We start from the raw sequence: 5,331 nt of genomic DNA on the forward strand, positions 1-5,331 counted from the left end.
TCCCACCACTTCTTCTCTGACCAAACCAAGTCAGGCCAGGGAGCCCCAACTTCTGCCCCAGACACTCCTTTTCTCGCTTGTCCTCCACATCCTGCCTGTTTTCTTCTGCTTGGAGGCTGAGAGCATTGACTGTACGGTAAGGGAATAGGACAGAGTTTAGAAACTTGCAAGGTGCTTGTGTAATTTGTAGCGAGGTATAGATGATGGTGGGTTCCCTGGAAGCTCAGCTGGTAAAGAATCTGTCTGCAATGCGGGAGACCTGGGTTCAATCCCCCGACTGGGAAGACTCCCTGGAGGTGGAAATGGCAATCCACTCCAATATTCTTGCCTGGAGAATCCCAGGGACAGAGGAGCCTGGCGGGCTACCATCCATGGGGTCTCAAAGAGTCAGACACGACTGAGCGACTACGCACAGCAGAGCTAAGTAGTGGTTTGTAGCAGCCGCAGCGGTAACACAGAAGCAGAGATGGACATAGCTGGATGTGAACGTGAGTTTCACGGGTCACACGCTGGCTGTGGGTGACATTGCTATCGGGACGCTAACTTTGCTTATACTATAAGAGTTGTGCAAATGAGGGAAAACAGGGCAAAGGGGAGCACATAGTTTGGCACAGCATCTCACCATGTTTTACCCCTTTTCCCCTACACACGGCACTCTATGTATTCCAAACTTCTGGAGGAAATACATGTGTATCTCTTTATCAGTGATTATCTATTGAAATCCCATGCAGTGCAAATTCTAGCAGAAGTACGTAGCACTCTGGAAGATGTAATTGGGGAGAAATCAGGTTTAGCTGGCTTTTCAAACAGTTCTCTATTGTCTTCCAATTTTAGTATATGTGCTACCGAAGCGAGCACTCCAGTGTCTCTTAATCCTAAAAAATTAATATAAAAAATCAAAAAGAAAGATGAGTGTCTGGCTTCCATTTCTGAAGCCAGTTGTCCTGTTAGTTCATGAATCACAAACAAGCACGACATATACACAGACGACCCCCTGCCCAAAGCATATAGCATGCTTCTCAGGGAGGAGAGGTGATTTGACAAGTGAAACCAGTCTGCACTGATGGGACCTCAGGGTGTCTGGTTACAATGATCTTGTAAACATCCAGGCAAACCTGTTGACTGGTGAAAATCCAGGTTCTAAATACTGTTTACTCGGGAATAATTTGTAATTCCTTTCCCAACTCAAATAACCATAAACTCCTACAAAGTGCTTTATAAACACTCATTAGAGTATTACAAAAGTCTTTGGAGCACCACGTGATGATCTCCATTTGGCAGTTGAGTAAACTGAGTCACAAAAGTTGAAAGATCTGCTCAAAGCTGTGCCAGGAGCAAAGGCAAGGTGGGGCCTGAGCTCAGACTTCCTGGCTCCTCTTCTGCTGAGCGGTTCCCCGGGCTGTGCTGGGTGGAGGCATGCCCAGGCTTCTGACCACCCAGGGTCCCTCATGGGCAACATTTCACTGAAGCCCATTGCCTGGGACTGACCGAGGTCCCCTGGGGTCCCAAGACACCACCACCCTGGGCCAAGGCTCCACTTTGAAGAAGCAATCAAAACATCCCTAAACACCACCCACGCACATCCTTTCCTCCCCAGGAACCTGGCCTCACCTATGCTCAAATCGGGCCCACAGATGGAGAGGCAGATAGACCAGCAAGATGCTAGCTTTCTGTTCTTCCACGTGTTTATCGATCAGCTGAAAAGAGCCAGGCTTAGCTGGGGCTGGTTCACTGCATTGCAGGCAGACTCTTTATTGTTCGAGTCCCGTGATATGGATGAACTTAAATGTGAGGAGTTCATGTTTGAGGAAGATGGAGCACCTTGTTCTCTGACAGTCCTGATCCCACATCAGCAGAGTTGGTTGGCACACTGCCATCATGTCCCATTGTGACTACTCTTCCGGTCATTATTGTGACCAGCATCACCACTGGCATTACTGTCCCAGGCACTGTAACCATCACGATCAGGACCAAGACAGCATCCACCTGTGCTCACCTCTTGCCTCCCTCTCGCCTGCCTCTCAGCTCTTCTCAGCAGCTGGTTCCCCGTCCGTGGTCCTCACCAGCCTGGATGCAGTCGTGAGGCAGCAGTGAGTGGAGAGTGATGATCACCGCTGCCCCAGAGCCCCCAGTGCTTTTGTCTTTCATGCTCTTTCAGGATGGTGGTGCTGTCCAGGGCATCTGGAAATCGCAGAAAACAGCGTTCTTACCTATGGCAGTGCCTGTGAAAAATACGATTATAGACTCTTAAAAGAAGCTAATATAACAAAAACTAATATTTGTTGACTGTTTATTATGCACAACCTCATTTAACCTTCCTAATATCCCTACAAGGAAGGTGATATCATTATCCCTAATATAAACAGGAGGCAAACTGCGGCACAGAGAGGTTTAGTGACTCTCCCAGGGTCACCCAGCTTCAGGCAGTGAAGGTGGTCTGGTAGTCTTTGCTGCTGTTTATAATACCTTGGCTAGGTGCCCATGTGCACCTGCGTGGCTTTCAAAGCGAACTCTTTATCACAAAGATATGGAAAGATTATGAAAGTACAGCTTTCCAGGGTCGACACCCAGAGAGTTTCATTAATCTTGTAAGACAGAGGGTGGGGCCTGGAGACTGAATTGTGAGCGAGCATCCCGAGTGATTCTGAGGGAGCATGTCCATGGACAGGTAGTGGGAGCCGGCGGCTGCTGCAAGCGCACAGGCAGCCGCCCCCTTTCTGGGCACTTGGCAGAGAAGATCGCCTCGTCACCGTGCTCTTTGCTGATGTGGTCCCAGAACCCTCAGTGCAGGGAGTGACCATCAATCATGCGGAGGTGGCTTCCAGACTAAACCCATTTGTCATCCTCAGCCCAGAGTATCCAGGAAGGGAACTGAAGAAGTTGAGTTTTATCACAGACCACTAACCCAACAAAGAAGAAAAATAATGAGATGTTTCTGTGCCTCAGGTTCCTTTCCACTGTGTCAGGGGTTGATAGTTAGAGAATTTTTCATTTTTAGCCTGGAGAGGGTGGATTCTTATCTCTAAATTGCTCTATTAGTTAAGGTAAAGCAAGTTATTTTAACATTTTATGACATTTTATAACGTATTGTAACTGTCACTGAAGCCATTCTGAGTTCAATTTTTTTTTTTTAGCCATTCACCTGGCCAGCTTCTGCCTCATGAACTGGAATAGCTTCCATGTGTTGGATTTATTCATTAGGATGACTCTCAACAGCAAATCAGCTGTGTTCGACCAGCAGCGGAACCAGGGGAAAGCTTCATTCCACTGAAGACTTCAGAATCCAGGCTGATGGAGCCTGAGACATTCTCAAGATGTGGCTTCCAAGATCAATCACCCAAGTAGTCACATCCAGGAGACCGACAAAGATAAAAGACAGTGGAGAAACGCCCACCGGTGGGAAGTCACATTGGCCAGAATACATCTCACTGGCCAGAACCTGGTTAGGTGGCTTTTACTTAACTGCAAGGGAGGCTGGGAAATGGAGCCCAGCTTGCCCAGGAGGAAAGGGAGCCAGGTTTGTTGAGCAGCTAGGCAGAGTCCCCCTGTGGGCCAGGAGGGGCTTTGGGTGCTCCAGGAGGGGGTGATTGAGCACCATAGCATCTAGAGCGGGTGCTGCTTGGGCCAGTGGTATTTCATTTTGTAACTCTTGAGCTATCTCCCTATTGGACAATCAAAATACATTCAATGGGGCAATTTTCAAATTTTAAATAGTAAAATAACGGGAACAATGAATACTCTTTTTTGGGGGGGGGCATGCGTGGCATGTGGAATCTTAGTTTGCAACCAGGGATTGAACCTGTGCCCCTTCAGTGGAAGTGAGGATTTTTAACCACTAGACTAGCAGGGAAGTCCCAGCAATGACTTCTTTAGAATTTTCTCCAACATCTCAACAATCTCTTGGCATTTGGGAGGGGGGTTCTTTGTGATTTTAGAAATGCTTGTCGGGCTCATCTCATGGCTTTGTTCATTGTCTTTCAAACTGTTCCCTTGACCTCTAAGGGAAACCTGTCAGAATCTGTCCCTGGCCTTCTCCGTATTCTGAGATGAAGACTAGAGGGATGGACTTCCCTGGTGGTCCCGTGGTTAAGACTTCGAGCTCCCAACACAGGGGCTCAGGTTCAAGCCTTGGTCAGGGAGCTAAGATCCCACATGCTGCAACTAAGACCCAGTGCAGCCAAGAGAAAAAAAAAAAAAACAATGGAGAGATAAATGAAAGTTTCTGGCTTCTGAGCAAAAATGGTGGCCTGGTCCTTGTTCTCAGAAGTAAGCATCCCGATTGTTAATGTTCAGGCTCTGGGATCAGAAGGCAGCACCACACCCTCCAGCGGGGGTCCTTCCAAATGCATTCATCTTCTTATACCTCACTGTCCCAATTTACACAGGAGGATAAGAACACCGACATCACAGGACTGCAGTGAGAAGTAGCGGAGGTGGTGCCCGACGTACAGGAAGCATGAAGACTGGTCTGTGCTGTTATTACTATGGTTAACTCCAGAGGCAGCCAGCCAGCCACTGGGTCTCAGGTGTGCTGTGTGGGTAGGATTTACACCAAGAGCTCAGAATCTGTACATTTCCCTCAGAACCAAGGTGTGGTCGGGAGTGCTCTCCCACCGGCCCACCGAACAACTGGTCTTTGAAGCAAACCCTGCAGGCTCCCCAGCCCTCACCCAGATGTGACTCAGTTTCCCCACCCACTAAAGGGGGCAACAAAGACAGTTCTGAACTTGTTGGTAAGACACGTTGAGAACCTTGAAATAAAGATGGTATTTAGTATGAGTTCAAAGCATCATGTAATGATTTTATTGCCCCTTTTATTCCTGAGATCTTTCTGTTTGCTTAGCTTCCAAACCCAAGCCAGAGCCATAAAATCACTTTTATGCGAGCGCCTTTCACATACATTTTGTACCAGCTGCACCTTTCAGATAATGCGCAAGGTGCTCGGAAGGGTAGGGGTGGAGCCCTGAGGGACAAGGACGCTGGCCAAAGGGAAGCCATTACGGCCCGCTGTCACTGCCGCTGGTGGTCAAGCTTTCCCAGGAGTCTGCACAACGAGCTTCAGCCCCAGGGAGTGGATTAGCTGGCACGCGTTGGATCTGTTAGGATGACCCAAACACCAAATCAATTACGTTTATCAAAGCTTTGCCCTTTCTTGTGGGGTCAGAATCTGTGCCTTATCACCACTCTTTCTGTAGTCCCCCGACCTGAAACCACAGGAAATAAAGGATCTCAAGTGGAAGAGACCCTCGAAGTTGGTTGGCAGGTGTAACTGATCACCCAGGGTGGGAGTCCGTTTCATGGCATGCCAGGTGAGTGGTGGCACAGTCTTTG

The 5,331-nt window shown here is 48.5% G+C and overlaps 1 long non-coding RNA gene across 1 annotated transcript; it reads left to right on the forward strand.

Annotated features, from left to right (window-relative positions):
* Positions 1-1,981: 1,981 nt before the first annotated feature.
* Positions 1,982-4,779, forward strand: LOC110132661 (uncharacterized). The gene is made up of 3 exons (XR_002312557.2): positions 1,982-2,090; positions 3,135-3,517; positions 4,386-4,779. It is a non-coding gene; the product is annotated as an uncharacterized lncRNA (long non-coding RNA).
* The last annotated feature ends 552 nt before the right edge of the window (positions 4,780-5,331 follow it).

This window comes from Odocoileus virginianus, chromosome 7, assembly GCF_023699985.2.
Source record: "Odocoileus virginianus isolate 20LAN1187 ecotype Illinois chromosome 7, Ovbor_1.2, whole genome shotgun sequence".
Taxonomy (NCBI): domain Eukaryota; kingdom Metazoa; phylum Chordata; class Mammalia; order Artiodactyla; family Cervidae; genus Odocoileus; species Odocoileus virginianus.